At 42.2% G+C, this 17,248-nt stretch overlaps 2 protein-coding genes and 2 long non-coding RNA genes across 5 annotated transcripts in view; 3 read left to right on the top strand and 1 right to left on the bottom strand.

Annotated features, from left to right (window-relative positions):
• Nucleotides 1–17,248, top strand: part of frmpd1a (FERM and PDZ domain containing 1a) — a 434,267-nt gene that overhangs the window by 209,022 nt on the left and 207,997 nt on the right. The window lies entirely within an intron of this gene.
• LOC146516241 (uncharacterized) overlaps nt 1–17,248 on the top strand; it is a 220,187-nt gene that overhangs the window by 107,407 nt on the left and 95,532 nt on the right. The window lies entirely within an intron of this gene.
• LOC146516242 (axin-2-like) overlaps nt 1–17,248 on the bottom strand; it is a 100,287-nt gene that overhangs the window by 39,107 nt on the left and 43,932 nt on the right. The gene's annotated exons all lie outside the window — the stretch shown is intronic.
• The window catches only part of LOC146516243 (uncharacterized), a 72,296-nt gene that overhangs the window by 27,668 nt on the left and 27,380 nt on the right, over nt 1–17,248 (top strand). The window contains exon 2 of the long non-coding RNA XR_014874748.1: nt 2,606–2,796. This is a non-coding gene — a long non-coding RNA (uncharacterized LOC146516243). The remainder of the gene's footprint in view (nt 1–2,605; nt 2,797–17,248) is intronic.

Raw genomic sequence — 17,248 nt, 5'->3', positions numbered from 1 at the left:
GCCTTCAGAAGTCTTGTCAAAAGCCTTTCCTTTCTACGCTTTGTCCCACCGATATTCATCTTGCCAGTTGAAAAGTGAAGACGGCAAAAACTTTGGGCTTGAAAAGAACTTTTCAACTTCTAAGAGATACCTCGCAACAGGATTGAGCATTTGAAAAAAAAAGAAGAAATGAAGAAAAAAACGAAACAGTAGGAATGGAAGGGACTTCCAGACCGAGAGGCATGTTAAAAATCAGATACCACAACTGAAAAATGGAGCAAAGATGAATATAGCATTGTCTTCTGGTGAAAAGACGAACCAGACACACCCCAGCACGCTCTGTGTACCCACATGCCTAAAATCCATTTGACACATCCCAATAAACATATACTTAATCTTCCGATATTTCCTCGTTCGGCTTTGCGTACGCGTGTGCAGCATGAGACGGATACAGACATAATAGAAGGAGAGTGATTGTGTGGGCGGGGTGATGGGCATATGTTTATGCATTAGCCACAACCGTCAGTTACACCTTGTTAGACACAATCCTCCTCAGATGTGTCATCCTGCAGCGTGCCGCTAAAAGAAAAGTTTAATAAAGTTTGAACACCATTTACTTTATCTCAAAGATCAGTGGAGCCTTTCAAAATTTGCCGAGCAAAAACTTTCGCTCCACATCTCTTTACCTCAACTCCGCTCGTCTCCGAAAAGAAAGCTGACTTCATCACCGCACCTCAAGAGTTTGACGAAAATGAACGCTAAGCTCTTGAATCCTTTCTTTCTTTTGCTCAATGGCAAAATGAATAAATGATATTCCTCCCTTTAATCGACGCTCTCAGCCATAACAAAGAGACTTTGAGACACTTTGAGGACACCTAACGATCAGAAGCATCAGGAGGTGCTCTTCGTTTTCGTTGATGGACAGGCAGATCAAAAAGCGAGCCCCTTAAACGCTTCTACCCACTTTAGAATAATCGCGCCTTTTCCCTCTTTCAAGCACAAAGTGGGAAGAGAGAAGAATCGTTTCATCTTTTCTCTCTTCTCCGCTTTCAAAGTTATTTTGCCCGTGATAAAGCAGTCTGTATTGACGACTTCGAAGGTGCCTTGTCTCTTGAAAGAAGTGACATTTTATCTATATATAGTGTTAGAGTGTGCTTCAATTTAACTTTGTCTGGCGCAGAGCATGTCTAGTGTTGATGTGGCTGACAGCTGCTGCTTGAAAGACACAGCGAAAGTACTGAAGAGTCAAATGAAGTTTTTCTATAACGACAGGGGCTTGATGTATGCTAATCAATCGATGGTGTAGAAAATATGCTTGCTGGTTGGCAGAGAGAAAGGAGAGAGCGTGAGTGACAGAAACTTGTCAGACAGCGCTCACCAAGATATCAAAAAGTCACAAAGTTTGCGTCGCCACACAAGAGCCCAAATCGCATGTGGTATCTGCTACAAAAGGTCTGACTTGAGAAGTGCTGCATTTGATTTAAAGGAACAGAAATTGGGACAATTCTCCATATGGTGTGGCAGAAAGCAGGATTCTTCTTCTTTTTTTTTGACGAGGGAGGGGGGCACGCTTTGTCTGTGTGACACCTACAGTGAATTCCTGAGAAAATTCTCCGTCTAGGTCTGTCTGAGTCTCTTCCATCCTTCAAAGGACATGGGCCATAGGATGTCGAATTTACATTACAAAAGACCCCAAACTGTCTCAGCCAGTTAAGGTGTAACGCATGATCAAATGGACACGTCAGATCAAATATATCAAACATCGATATCTAATAGAACAGATCATGAAAGAAGGACAAGACATCTGGTTTAAAAACACTCAGTTGGGGCTCAGAAACGTTCTTTTCCTATACTTTTTCAGAGCTGTTTAGAGGCTTAGCCAGATGCTTACAAGTTTACCACCTTGAAGCTTCTCTCCAGGCTACCTGACAGTCAGAGGGTTTGGGTAAAATCACAACGTCTGAGTGCTGCCGCTCATTTTGACTTTCAGCTCAGACTCCTGAGTTTTCATAGTGCAGTAAAAGTAAAAGAAAAAAAATCAATTCCAGATGTGGATCCCTGCAGAATTCCAGGAAACACATACTAAGCTGTTCATCTGCACGTTTCAAACTGTATGCTTCAAAATCAGCTGGGTAAGATTCAATCATCAGTGAATATTGACAGAGATGCACCATACTGGCTTCTTGAATGCAAACTTTTTAGACAATTCCAAGCCTATACATGGATCTCAATCATATGTGACTTAGTAATGTATTTTTGTTACTCAAAAGAGACAAAGAGTGTCAAAAAATGTAAACATCAGATTGAAGCTGGTGCATATAACCTCTCTCATATTTACAGATTTGATGTGCTCACGCTGGCACAAATGTAGTCACACACACACACAAACCACAGATGTGTTATCGCCAAATGTGATTAACACTGTAAAACGATTAACATCATGGTATTTATTCAAATCGCAACATCAAACAAATTCTTTCTTCTTTTTTATCCGACTGATCAGAGAAGTTACTGTCAGGGGAGCGAGGCGCCTTCCGATCAGCTCGCCATCGTGCGTCCAGCGCGATCGGCCAAACAAGGCCCGCGCTTTCAGCTCAACTCCCTCGCTCTCTTTTATCATTTACAGAGGGAGCGTGCCGCGCCAGCGCCGTCCTCGGCCCGAACAAGGCCGCTCGCTGTCAGGCGGACAATGGACAGTAGAGCTGGAGGTGGCGGCGGAGTCATTGTGACAGATGATGTCAGGAACATCAGACGCTGATGCTGCCAGACGCCAAGCAGCGGGTGACGGGGTCAAGAGAGAGGGCGGACAGCAAAATGGTAAAAAGTGACACGGGGCTGTGGGGTCGAGGGGGGCAGAATGTGAATGGAGAGAGTGTTTTTTGTGTGAGTGTTCCTGGTACTGCTGAAAGAAATACACTCTCTGAATAAAGACAACAGTCATGCGTGCAGTTCCAGACCAGAAGAACTTTAACTGCAGCAGTGCAGTGATGCCATTTGATAAAGCAATCGTGTGTGCTCTGATATTTGTGCATATTATCTCAGAGCACAGCTTTCAATAGTGTATCCCACCCTCTTCACTTCAGAGGAGTACTATACTCAAATATTTCTTCACTATATAATCTATAGCCAAATCTTTAATAATGCAAATTCAGCTGGTTCTAGGAGGCAGAATGAGCTCATAATCCTATTACATCATGATTCTGAGAGTTTCATTTTATAGCTTTATAGACTTTAAACCAAAGGCAGAGCAGGGGTGAAATAAAAGTGGCAGATACTCCTGAGGAGCATAAAAAGCATTTGAAATCCCTCTGTTAGGAGCCTCGCCTTAGATTTGAACTCCAAAGTTTGGAGGACCAAAAGAGCCACGTGCATTTTGTGCTTCAATAATGTATTAAAACAGTAAATTCATTTTTAATCATTTTATTTATTTAAACATTACTAAGTAATTTATTATTTAATTTAAAATGAAAACCCATCCATTCTCTTCCACTTATCCTTTCCAGGGTCGCTGGAGCCTATCCTAGCTGTCTGAGGGCAAGAGGGCTGACATATAGACACAGGCTACGTCCACACTAGCCCGGAAAGATTTGAAAACGGCGTTTTCATCTGAAAATGCTCCGCGTCCACACTAGTGTTTTCAGTCGTTTTCACAGAGTCGTGTGTCCACACTGAAACGGATAAAAACGCGTACGTTCCAGTCCTGCGCAAAAGCGAGTGAGACTTAAAGAATTTGAAAAAAAGCTATCTGGAGCATGTACAAACTGATATTCATCTTTTTTAGGGCAGTCAAAGCAATCAAAACAATCGCTGTATAATGCACTCCGCTATCTTTGTTTATTTGGTCACATGACTGCATCATATGACTAAAATACATCAACGTTTTCGTGTGTCCACGCTGCGACGGGATAGCTGTGTTTTGAAATGTATGCGTTTTCGAGAGCGTTCTCAAAACGCTGCGTTTTTCCTTGAGGAAAGCGCCGTCTCAGTGTGGACGGGAGGCCAAAAACGACGCTTTTTCAAACAAAAACACCTGAGAAAACGCTGTTTTCGTGTCGCAGTGTGGACTGCGAAAACGGAGGCTCTCGAAAACGATGATGCATATTGGTCATATAACACACGGGTGTTCACAGATGCGGACTACACCTTTCTTGGCTGCTGCCTCAAAGCACATTGTGCGCTGTCTGTCTTGCGTGCTGCACAATATCGTTTAATATTCAGTATCTACTGTTATCTACTGCTAGCTAGTTTATTGTGATGGTGCTGTTTTTATTATGTTGCTCTTTTTTGTTTGCTTTCTCTTCTTTTTTTTTATCTCTCTCCATACAGGTGATCCAGGTGTTTTGTTTGTTTTTCTTTCTTTCTTCCCCCTTTTCTCACCGTCTCTTCTCCCCTCTGGTTTTCTTTCTCTCCCTCTCTTTCTTTCATTCTATCTCCCTGTCCTATCCCCCAGTCATGTCTGTCCCGTTTGTAGCAACCGAAAATAAAATAAATACATAATTATAATAAAGGTCAATCAAATGGACCAATATGGCAAGGCCATGATGATCCACTTGGTAAAATAAATCCGCTTGGCATCTTTCTTGGCCTTAAGACAACAATTCTGATGGCTAAAGATCCAATCGGGGTACACACAAAAAAAAGAGAAAATCTGCGTTTTCGTGTGTCCACACTGTGACGGGACAGCTGCGTTTTGAAATGTATGCGTTTTCGAGAGCGTTCTCAAAACGCTGCGTTTTTCCTTGAGGAAAGCGCCGTCTCAGTGTGGACGGGAGGCCAAAGCGGAGAGAAAATGACGCATTTTCAAACGAAAACGCATTAGTGTGGACGCAGCCACAGACAAACGTTCGCACTCAGATTCACACCTGAGAAAATGCTGTTTTCGCGTCTCAGTGTGGACTGCGAAAACGGAGGCTCTCGAAAACGATGACGCATATTAGTCATATGATGCAGTCATGTGACCAATTCAACTGAGATGGTGGACGGCATTGTACAGCAGTTGTTTTGTTTGGTCTCTATTTTGACAGCCCTATTAAAGATTAATATCAGTTTGTACCTGCTCCAGATAGATCCAGATAAAACTTGGCACTTTTCCTCAACATTTTGCTGCGACGTTTCAAAGAGCCGGAAAGTAAATAAACCGCAGACGGAAATGATGCAGGTAAATGGTCTTACGTTTCATGCATGCGCAGTACAGGAACATAGTGTTTTCAGTGTGGATGAAAACGATCAAAAACGATAGTGTGGACGTTGAGCGTTTCAAACTTGATCCTGATTAGCATAGACGTAGACTTAGGCTACGTTCACACTGCAGGCGAAAGCGCATCAAATCCGATTTTTTTGACCCTATGCGACCCATATCTGATCATGGTGTGACAGTGTGAACGGCGGAAATCCGATATTTTCAAATCCGATCTGGGTCACTTTCATATGTGGTACTGAATCCGATACATATCCGATGTTTCAGAAAGCGACTGCTGTGTGAACGGTCATGTCGCATTAAATTCGTCTTTTACGTCACTGACACAAGACAGACGCCAATTATCAGCGCCGGAGAAGACATCGCGAACGCTTCCTGGCCATCCAGTGTAGATGTTAGTGAAACTGTTGGGAAGACAACGTTGGAGAAACATGAACATTTTATTTGTACTGTATAATCTGCAGATTCTGACAGAAATCTTCAACTATCCTTTGAAGCACCGCTCCTCTAAAACAGCAATAAGGATCATTATTAGGTTATTTACATTATTATGTAAATAACAAAATAACTTAAAGCAAAAATTGGGAAACGTAAAGTCCGAAGTCTTTATATTAAAGCCATCAGTCAAACAATACTGTTTGCTCTGGGTCTAAACAGAGCGCGTTGTGTGTGACATCTTCTTTTGCGCATGCGGGCCGCTTTGAGCGTTCACACTAGAGCGCGTTTGCTGTCACATTTTATTTGTAGTGTGAAAGAGCAGACAAAAAACTAAGATTTGATCAAAAAATCGGAATTGAGCAATAAGACCTGCAGTGTGAACGTAGCCTTAGAGTTACCAATTAGCCTATCCCCACTAACTGCGTGTTCAAAACCTCAGTTCAAAAACCTTTTTCAATACCCCAAAATAGATTTTCAAAACCTGTTTTTTAAAAGAGTACAATTTAAAAAAGAGAAATATGTAAACGTATTCAAAAATCCAAGATTTATTTCTGACATTTAAAATGGCGATTCCACTCCTCATTTTCAATACCATTTCTTCCCTGCATTTCTCTTTACTCTCTTTACTCAAACTGTGTTGTAGTGATGTCATCAAGGGTTATCCAAAACTCAGCCTTTGTTAAAATCTTGCGTTCTGATTCTGAAAAAGCTTCTACGGAGCAGTATGGTGCTAGTAAAAAAGGAAAAAACATGAAATAGCAATAATGTTTGCTGTGCGTTATTGAACATCCAGAGCATTTGGAGGGTGGACATCTATGAGTTGTTTCAATTCTTTGTGGCGGGCACGCTTGACGTGTGACACCACACACGAGGCAAGCTAAAGGGGGTGTCCACACATCAAGCAACCAGAAGCGACGTGAGCCCAGAGACCATAGAAAATCAATGACATTCAGAGACTTCAAGCAGCAACAGGAGAAGTAACCGCTGGCGATGTGAAGTTTTGAAACTTTTCTCAACTTCAAGGTGGGCAATTGAAGCACTGCCAATTACAGGAGGAGGTGGTAAATACATGGCAGGGCTCCATCAGGGCTGGGCAATTAATTTACCCAGGGGGTCATATGAGAAACTGGGACTGTTGTGGAAGGTTGCACCCTTAGCGTTAGAGCGTTACCTAGGCAACAGGAGTCAGTATGTGGACCAAGCTTCAATCAGCAGTTTGCATAAGCTAATTGCTATTTGGGCACTTGTGTGATGACAAAAATGTTTTGATATTTCTGAGTGCTGTTATACAAATTACTGTCACACATTTTTTTTATTTCCACCAGCAAATAACCACGAAAAACAGACAATTGTGGAGAATATCGGGTATTTAATTTGGATTTATCACAAATGATCCTTAATGCCAATTACTAACATTGTACACAGTCACCACAATGATCAGTTTCCTTTTCTTTTTTGGGTCTGTGTCGCAGGTTATTTCTGTAAAATAACACAAGTCCAGTCTGAGGGGACTCAAAGTCAGGATATTACTGCATTTGGTGAAGTGATATTCACAATTAATAAAAAAAAATCTTCCTAATACGAGTTCCTTGGCGTTATGAAACACTGGCTGTATTTAGCAGACTCACCAGTCTGCACAGTTTTGATATTTAAAATGTGTAATTATGCATCTGGTCTCTACTGCTGCAGGGGAGAAGAAGGGGAAACTACCAAGAAAGGCATCAGAGTGTGTTTTGAGGTGCATTCGAATGTGTATTTTTAGAGCTGCTGTTGTTGGAGGAGGAAACACTGTGGAACTGAGCAAAAACATTTAGACAAGCTTGTCTTTATGTTGAGACTTCACTCTACCGGTTGCCTCCACAGTCATGCTGTGGGATGAAACAATCTGTTGTCGCTCTGACACTTGTTTTCATGGCTAACTCGTCATATTAGTTGAACTGGGTCTGGGAAAAGAAGACACATCGAACCACCCACTCACCCTAAACCGCAGTTCCCCTCCTCGGCTTCATGCTCACACTTAATTGTCTAAGTAATTAGAGACACAGCTTTGTTTGCTATACGCAGTAATGCTACATTTGGACTGGGGTCTTCTTTAAGCCAACAACTTTCCCCCTGCGCATCTATTGTTGTTTGGGGGCTTAAGGGCCACATAGCCACGCTGGGCTGACAATGATGACAACGAGATCAGCAAGAAGGTCTGCACAGAGCAGTAGACAAAACAAGTCATATTAATACACAACCTGTAAGGAAACTTTAACAGCAGTTACATAAAGTCGTGATTTTGGATATAGAACTGGATGGGACAGACAAATACTAAACCAGTTAAAAGAAGATGTTGGCTCATTATGTTGTGTATCCATGTATTTAATATATCATTTAATATGGAGGACATGATAAGGCATGCTAACAATGGTCGTTAAGACCATCAAGAAGAAAATGGTCGAAACGAAAATACACTAACTCTTTGTTCCCCTGAAGCATGCACACAGAGTTTCACAGTCATTTAACATCCAGGCATCCATTAAAAAACAGATTTTAACAGAGTTAGAAGTTAGCAGGAAGTTAGCTCGCTAGTTTCCACCCAAGCATAAAATACCACGCTCTGAAAAAATTAAAACGTATAGCTCTGCTTTTGCTTCTGACATAAATGAAGACAGAAAACTAAACAGCAGTGAGGTTTGTAGTGTTACTGAAGTTTGGCAAGATTAGGGTGACCATATTTTGATTTTCAAAAAAGAGGACACATGAAGAACTTTAATAATACTGTGTGCTTAAAGAAAATTTTAACATATTTAAACGATGCCTTCTCTGTGCGGTTAATGAATGGTGAAACAAAAAATGTCATATAAGCTTTTACAAGTCAACAAGGGCAAAAAACTAACTTGAAAAACCTCTGGAATTGAACAATGGTACAGAAATTAGGCCTCATCTGTATAAGAAAAATGACCCGTATCGGGACGGTACGAGGGAAATTTCTTTTGCAGTTCGTCTGAAAAGCTGCAGTTGTGCTTTGGCATCTTTTAAACATCATCAGGCACGCTGCTGCGCACTGTCTGTCCTGTCTGAGCGCAGAACAACAACTCACCAAGCAGCAGCTCGGGGATGACATCACACATATGAGTCCTCTGTAGGAAAACCCGGACATTTTCATCAATCTCGAAAATCCCCCTGGATGTCTCGGACAGAACAGTAAAAGTGGGGAAGTGTCTGGGGTAAAGAGGATGGTTGGTCACCAGTGTTGGTCAAGTTACTTGAAAAAAGTACTTTTTCCCCCCAAAAAGTAATCCCGTTACTTTGCTGATTACTTATTTTCAAAAGTAATTAATTACTTAGTTACTTTTTAAAAACACGATTTACAACCTGAATAGGTGATAAAGTGATAGATCTTTCCGCCCAATTCTACTTTTTCTACATAATCATCATACAAAATGTAATCAAATGGAAAAGTCTCTTTTTAAAACTTGTTTTATTAGTTTCAATCTTTTAACTTTATGCATCAAGCAAAAATTTAATTATATGCAACATTCACTGACTGGAAGATATTTGTTTAACATTTAAACTTATTTTCTGCACATTCCAGCACATAAAATAAAATATTTTTGTGTGTTTACACTCACTCTTTCAAATAGATGCAAGTAAAACACAGCAGAAAATAAATAAAGTCAAAGACTAGCGGTCCTTTTGCTCTATTTTCACCTGTAAAGCAGGAGTAGGGTAGGCGGAGGTTTGCCCTGGTGCTGTTGTCACGAACGTCGCACTCGCTTATGTCACTGTCATGAGACATTCTTGCAAAAAATCACGGTTTTAGTAATGTAGTAACGCAGCGTTCCTACGGAAAAGTAACGGTAATCTAATTAGTAATCTAATCTAATTAGAGATGGGCAGTAATGCGTTACAAGTAAAGCGTTACTGCCCATCTCTGTTGGTCACCATAGGCTGGCTGCTATATAATGATGTGCTACGTGATGGCTAGCGACACGGCTATGTTAGCATAATATAAACACAGTGAGGCTGGAGGATGAACGCTAACTTTTTTCCACCTGAAAAAAGATATTGCGAGGGTTCCCGACGGTTAGGGACAAATGCAGTTGCATGGCAGGATGCTGTAAACGGACCAAACTTCAGTCAGGAGAACAACCGAGATAATCCATCCACAAGTCATTAATATACTGCTGCATGTGCTGGGCTGTGGTTACATCGTAAGGTTTTAAAAACTGAGCTTTAAAATGAACAGTAGTAATAAAATCTGACTTTTAGGGGCTTGTACAGGATACAGAGCATTAAAATATGTTAAAAATACAATAGCCTTAATAAATGCTGAGTAGTTTGGACCCAGAAGCAGGGTTCATATGCCATCACTTAAAGACCAGATTGACCAGAGACTCAATGTCGCTGTGCCCACTGAAATTAAAATGATGTCTATCACCAGATTTATTTAGATAGAGATTTCAAGATAAATTCCCAGATTCCACAGATGATGACTGTCAAGTTGTGAGACTTGCTTTTCAAGGGACTTTGCCAAATACTCATCATCAACGATCGTGGCTCAAGAGTTGGGAGTTCGTCTTGTAATCGGAAGGTTGCCGGTTCGAGCCCCCGGCTCGGACAATCTCGGTCGTTGTGTCCTTGGGCAAGACACTTCACCTACTGCCTACTGGCGCAATATGGCAGCCCGCTTCTGTCAGTCTACCCCAGAGCAGCTGTGGCTACAACTGTAGCTGCCTCCACCAGTGTGTGAATGTGTGTGTGAATGGGTGGATGACTGGGTGTAGTCCTCCCTAGAGGGGACTAGTAAAAGCGCTATACAAATACAGGCCATTTACCATTTACCATCAACGTTTCTATATGATGGCTTTACATTTTGTAGGTAAAAAAAAGCAAAACTGATTTAAGTGTGCAATGAGATATGAAGAACAATTGTAATTCCTTCACACCAATCGGCAAAAATAAAAATCTGAAAGAAAAAACTGCAGTATTTGTAGCTCGAGGAGTTCTTGAGACTTTTTAAAACGAGTTATTTCCTTTATAGCATCTAAGACCTGCTAAGTGAAGCCATCAAAAAAAATGTGGACGTCTCACTCCAGCTACACAACAGTTTATAGAACCATTTTCTGGATGGCATGGCGTAGAAATAAAAGCGAACATCCAACCTAGCTGCTACGCGTCTCTTCACTCGAATACTTCTTCTTGTATTCAGGCAATTGATTCGTCTCTATACGGCAACGCAAATATGAAAGGCCCGCTTGTGTGTATGTGTGGGAACATCAAAACAGTTTTAATTGTGGCTAATCCTGGACTAAGATTCTTTCTAATGGGAAATCTTCAGTGAAGATGCTCCGACTCAATTTCCATCTGGGATTATTGAACTCTTTCATTCACAGGCTTACATCTCACTGCGGATAATCATCCATGTCCTGGCTCGCAATTATAAAAAATGGAAATATATATATTTATATGGTGCAAACGCGCATCCACAGTCACACACACACACACATGCAGTTGTTTATCTACTGTAATGCGGTGATACTGTAACCTTGCTGAATGTAGCCTAGTGTGAATTTCAGATGTGTTCTTTGCTCTTTTCTCTTTTTTTGCTTTTTGGAAGGGAACACGAGGCCTAGGACGCCCATGTAGGTCAAAAACAAATCCTGCGCCTCAAGCTGGGAAGCCAGAAACTTCTTTGAGCATCTGAGGGAAAGGAGCAGGAGCACTGAGTTTCTTCCAGGTGCTGCTTTTCACAGTGGTAATCCTGCCACGGCGTGACTGTGATTTTTACAGAAAATCTCTCCAAACAGGGCCCAGATGGTGGGAGGTAGAAGTGCACGCGCACACACACGCACAGAAAACACATTCATTCACAAACACACACACATAAAAGCATAGGACTTGTATACAGACACAGCTGTACACTTATAAAGTACAAACCTCACACACACACACTAAAGGTGAGAACTGACTTGTTGCTCCTGGGTGGTCTCTGTGTAAAGATAAGGCCAGGCAGGAATAAAGCCTGTTACGTTACGTCGAGGCTCAAGCTCGGGACTGTTTCGTTATGTTCCTCTTTCATACACATGTGGAATGTCTGCGGCAGAGAAAGAGCCCGCTCCTTTCTAAGTTTAGCTCCGATTACAGAGGGCTTTCTTAATGACAATGAGTCAGGAATGAAGCCGTATAAACCTCCTCCTCGGCTCTATTTCTGCTCTCATCAGCTCTGCTTGTGGAGGAGTTATACGTGTCCTAATACAGAAGACACCTCTCCTTTGTAGCAGCGTTGGTCAGGCATGACGATCCTGACGGTGGTTAGCATGTGGAGGATGTGGATACGGAGGGCGTTTGAAATGAAGAGATAAAAGAGTTAATCTTCCACCGTTTCTAAACCGATTCCCTCCATAGCTCCCTATTTATGTACAAGGGAAGAAAGAGGAAAAAGAACTTGCTCCATCTCTCTGAGCCTTTCTCCATCTCTCTCTCTGTCTGTTTCATGTGGTTACTGGAACAACAATGTACATTCTGAGTGCTGGGCCTTTGATGTCGTTGCATTCACCGAGCCGTCTTAAACTGGAGGAGAAAGAAGAGGGTGAAAAAGACGCAGGAGAGATTCTGTGGTGCGTTTTTGGTCTCTCTCTCTCTCCGTCTTTCTCTTTCCATCTCTCTCTCTCTCTCACTGGCAAGGCATCTGACATCTCCCGGCAAAAGACAAATTCGGTTTCGCCTGTTAAGTCGTCAGTCAAAGCTTCGCAAGACTTTTTTTTTTTCTTTCTTGCTCTCTCTCTCTGCCTTTTTCTCTCCCTCGCGCTCTGTCTTTGCTTCATTTCCGTGGATGCGGTATTGTGAAGGCCGCTTACACGCTTTTCAAACAATAACAGTTCACCCCCCCCCACCACAAGTTTCCTCTCTGCCAGAACCCTACACATGCCAGCACATCCTTTACAGAGCCTTGAACCAACAACAAACGTTAAGCATTTTCACCGCCGAGAGAGATGAGGGGCCCATCCGCGAGCCCCTGTGTAATTAAACTAGATCTAATACTGTTATATGTTTCTTTTAGAAAGAAGGAGCGTTTCGGGGGTTGCTTTCTCACAGTGGTGAATACGAATTTCCAGGTCAGCATAATGTTCTGCGTATGGGACGATAGGAAAGGAACACCGCAGGTCTCAGACAGCCTGCAAAATTGTGATTCTCTGAGCTTCGACGGCCTCTGATTATAATTCCTTTTCTTACGATCACGGTGTTTATGTGCTTTTAAAGGATACGATTATACCAAAAGAGGAAAAACATAGGAAACAAACGTGTGTTTTTATCCCAGAGCATCAAATACTGCACGCAAGGTGAGTTGATGCAATTTCCATGAAAATATTTGACTGACACATGAAAATAGCCCCCTTTTAAAGAACAGTGGAGGTCATATTAAGAGGCTGCAGAAGGACTGTGGAGTAAATGACAGCTATAGAAGCCAGGAGGTCTTCTAGAAGGAGGGCTCACCACTAAACATGGATCAAAAGTAAATGTCATTTTGATGCCTCTATCTAAATAAACGACCACACGTTTCATTTCGAGGATCAGTGAAACATAAAAAATGCACAAATAGAACTGAAATTAAAATCATAGAAAATGTCTTTCCATGTTAGGCAACTTGGTCCTAAAATATGATTTAAGAAGCTTGTTTCTGCCAAATGTTTCACAGCACTGCTTCTTATACGGCTGTGAACCTCTCCTGTATGTGTACGTCAGCACAACAACATGTTTGGTTCATTTTCAGCTGTTGATTGGCTCTTTGGGGACATAGCAACTTAATTTAGTCCTAAAGTACTATTTAGTTTATAGGGATCAGGCATTTTTTCTCCACAATAAAACTTGATAAAACTGCCTTATTTGAAGCCTTGAGAATGAGGATGAACTAAACTATCACTAGTCCAGGGGTGGGCAATCTCAGTCCACGAGGGCCGGTGTCCCTGCAGGTTTTAGATCTCACCTTGGGTCAACACACCTGAATCACATGATTAGTTCGTTACCAGGCCTCTGGAGAACTTCAGGACATGTTGAGGAGCTAATTTAGCCATTTAAATCAGCTGTGTTGGTTCGAGGACACATCTAAAACCTGCAGGGACACCGGCCCTCGTGGACTGAGATTGCCCACCCCTGGACTAGTCTCATCCTATTATTCCAGGCTTTCCACAGCGAGCATGTGTCGGAAGTGCCACGAGAAACAGCGAGCCAAGTCTATTCTTGCACATCCAGTACTACCTCGCACTGAAAGATTCCCGTCTTAATGCTTTTGCACATAGCTTTTCCACGAGGGTTATTTGGATTATTTCGCTGCTACATCTATGAAAAGAATAAAAACCAACATCCTTGCAGCGCCTCTGTCCGTCACACTGACAGAAACACATCTCAATCTTCCCTCCATCGCTCGCCATCGCTTCACCTCCACCTCCAGCGCTGCTGCTTACACCGACGGCAGGAGGAGAACATGAAAGAGACAATCAAACGCGAGGCATCAGAGCTGTCATTGGTGTCTGCAGAATGCAAAGTGTTATCAGAAATATAGCTGAACCTGATCCTCTGGTGCTCTGTCCTTCCCACAGGCAAAGTTATCCTTTCAACTCACTGTGGCTTTCAATAACATGCAAACAAAAAAACATCGACAACTTCATAGAAGGCCGCGTGTGTCTGCGGTTATTCAGAGAACGCCGAATGGTCCTCTGCTAATGGCGTGCTATCTAATGCATGTTCTGAAAGAGAGGTTTATAAAATAATACATGTGATCCTGTATTCTTTAATTAATGCTTCCCTGCAGGCCTTTATTTTAGTTTATCATCTATAATTTATTTTTATAGATGCCTCGAAATCATTAAAACTCTTCTAAGTGACGACAGACATAAGTTGCTCACAGAGTAAGTAGGTCTATAGCCTCTTTGAAACGCTGAACACAGTGGCGCTATTGTCACAATAAAGGGAGGTGTGAGGATGTGCAGGGAGAATACCCAGAAGCCTCAAATACCCCACTGTCGGTGCAGATGAAAGGGCCGCACCAAGCCAAATCACTTTATCAGCCCAAACAGCCTCTCTTATTGTTAGGCGCTTCTCAGACGTTGGGTGCTGAGATGTCACACCACTAATTGAGAGTCACAACAAGGCCCCTTGTTTGGCCTGCTCCACCGGTTGTGTACAGCTACTGTAATCACCACAATAATTTGGCTCCCTGAAACATCAAATGGCAGCGTGGAAGCTGCAGGAATTTGCATTGCAGCCTTTGATCTGGGAAATTTAAACAAAGCAAGCTCTCGCTCTCTTGAACGGTGTGAAGGTTACAGCGTCCTGCCCTCCACTGTCTGCTTGTCATTCCTGCTTCTGTCTAAATCACCTCTACTGTGGTTATTATTTTGGCTACGAATGCAACAGAGCGATAAAAATCACGCATGAAAGGCAAATATAACCCAGGGTTGACCTAAGGGCTTGTTTATCTTTTACACACAAAAGGAGACAGACATCGTTATTAAGACATACTAGCAAGAGCCCGCGAGTCTTGTTGACGGCGGTTTACATTGCACAAGAGTAGGAACCTTTACTCAAGGCTCGACTTTAATCCAAAGCCGTGCTAGCCGCTCCGTGTGGCTGCGTTTAAACACTGGGCAAAATGTTAACATCATGCTAACATGCTAATCTTTTACACGCACAATAGTATATTGAACGCAATGCTTAGCATATTAGGGTCAGGATGTTAACATTTTATATAGGTTAGAGTTATGGAAATTTTATTTCTCAAAGGTTTATGGTCAATCCATGGTGGGAATACTATAACTAACTGTATTAATGTCACGGTCCTGGGTCGCTTCGACCCAGTATTTTGAGTTTCTTATGTTTTGGTTTATTTTTGCATTATGGATTAGTTCTTATTCTCTGGTGATACTGTTTTGATTATAATTATATTCTGATTCTTTAGTTATCCGATGATGATGATGTTGATGATGATGACGATGATGATTATTTCTGGTTTAGGTTTTGTTATCTTGCCCTCATGCTTGGTTTAGGTTGCCTGTGCTTATTCTTCTCTGCCCGTATGTCCCTCTGTCTGTCCATGACGTCATTATGCCTGTTTACGAGTCTGTATCTCTGTCTGTCGTGTGCTTCCTGTTTTATTTTGTAGGTCTGTGTCCTATGTCAGTGCGTTCAGCTTTGTGCTCTCCCTGTCTCGTCAGTGTAATCAGCGTCAGCCGTGTCTCCCAGCTGTTTCCTCTTCGCTCTGTTCACCTCTTGTATTTAGTGTCTGTGGTCGTGTCCAAATTCATGGGCTGCATCCTCCTGAGGACCCGGCCTTCGCGGTCTACGTGGGCCGGGTCCTCAGGAGGTCGGGTAGGCCGGAAGTAAACGGCTGGGGAAATTGGACGGTCTAGCCTTCTCGATCTACTCCCGCCCTTAATTCAAAGTATTTCCGGTTGTCAGCGCCACGGCACGAAAATCGAAAATGGACCCGAAATCTTCCTCCGTTTTTTGTGTTCGTTTTTAATTATCAACGAGCTAACCCACATTCTCGCCTGAAAATATGTTTAAAGTTTATTTTGTGGCCCAGAAAGATTAATAAGAGTAATTTTAAAACTTAGTAGCGGCCGCCATTGCCGGAAACTGGAGCTTGGCTGGGCCGCGCTATGAATTCTGGGATATGGTGGGCCAAGAAGGACACACCCGACCCATCCTTCAAATTCGGGGAAAAGGAGGACGCATTTGTCGGCTGCATTCGGAGGAGTCTACGAATTTGGACAGCCTTCGGTGCGTCGCTGTGACGTAATCGGTCTACAAATGCGGCCTCAGGAGGATGCAGCCCATGAATTTGGACACGACCTTTGTCTTCCCCTACTTGGTGTCGCGTCGTTAACGTCTGTTCATCCTCGCTTCCTCTGTGTGTTCCGTTTGCCAGCCAGCCTACCTGCCTAATTATTCTGTTCTTCCAGTTTAGTTAGTGTTTTTCTGTTCTGCTTCTTACCAGCAATAAAGCTGTGTGTTTTGAGTTACTTCCGCCTCAGTGAGTCCTGCATTTTGGGTCCTCTCTTCCTGCCTGCCTACACACAGACATGACAATTAAAGAGTCCCTCTTGGAATATTGTTGATTGACTAAAACAAGACTTTTAGAGGGAAGTTTGGGTTTTTGACTAATTCGAGGCCAAAATCAAACCCATAAGTACTGATACTCTAAAAGGTCACCAAGCAAAATGTCTTACTTATTTAAAATGACCTTTACTGCATTTTCTTATTTTGTGTTTTGCACATAGAGTATAGGTATAGTTAAATATACTAATATAAGCACAATAAAAAAAAATCAGAGCAGCATACAGTCAAAAAGTATGAAAAGTCTGGCTTTATGCAGTCCAATAAAAATATGTGTACACGCTTAATGCTTCAATCGGAATCAAAAGAAGAAGTATCAGCCAGGTTCACGTTAATAACTGATCAACAGCAAATGTCACCACCTCTAAGAAAGCTGAAGCTTTAGCAGTTTGCTTGTCCGGACCATCCAAGTGTGTGTTAACACAATGTCACAATAATAGAACATCAGAACATGCTATGCTCAGAAAAACTGCAAAAAACACAAGAGCTACTCCTTAAAGTCTGCAGGTCTCAGACAACCAGATAAAGATG

Source organism: Neolamprologus multifasciatus, chromosome 6 (assembly GCF_963576455.1).
Source record: "Neolamprologus multifasciatus chromosome 6, fNeoMul1.2, whole genome shotgun sequence".
Classification (NCBI taxonomy): Eukaryota; Metazoa; Chordata; class Actinopteri; order Cichliformes; family Cichlidae; genus Neolamprologus; species Neolamprologus multifasciatus.
The sequence above is the reverse complement of the archived record's forward strand: the minus strand, read 5'-3'. Positions and strand labels throughout refer to the sequence as shown.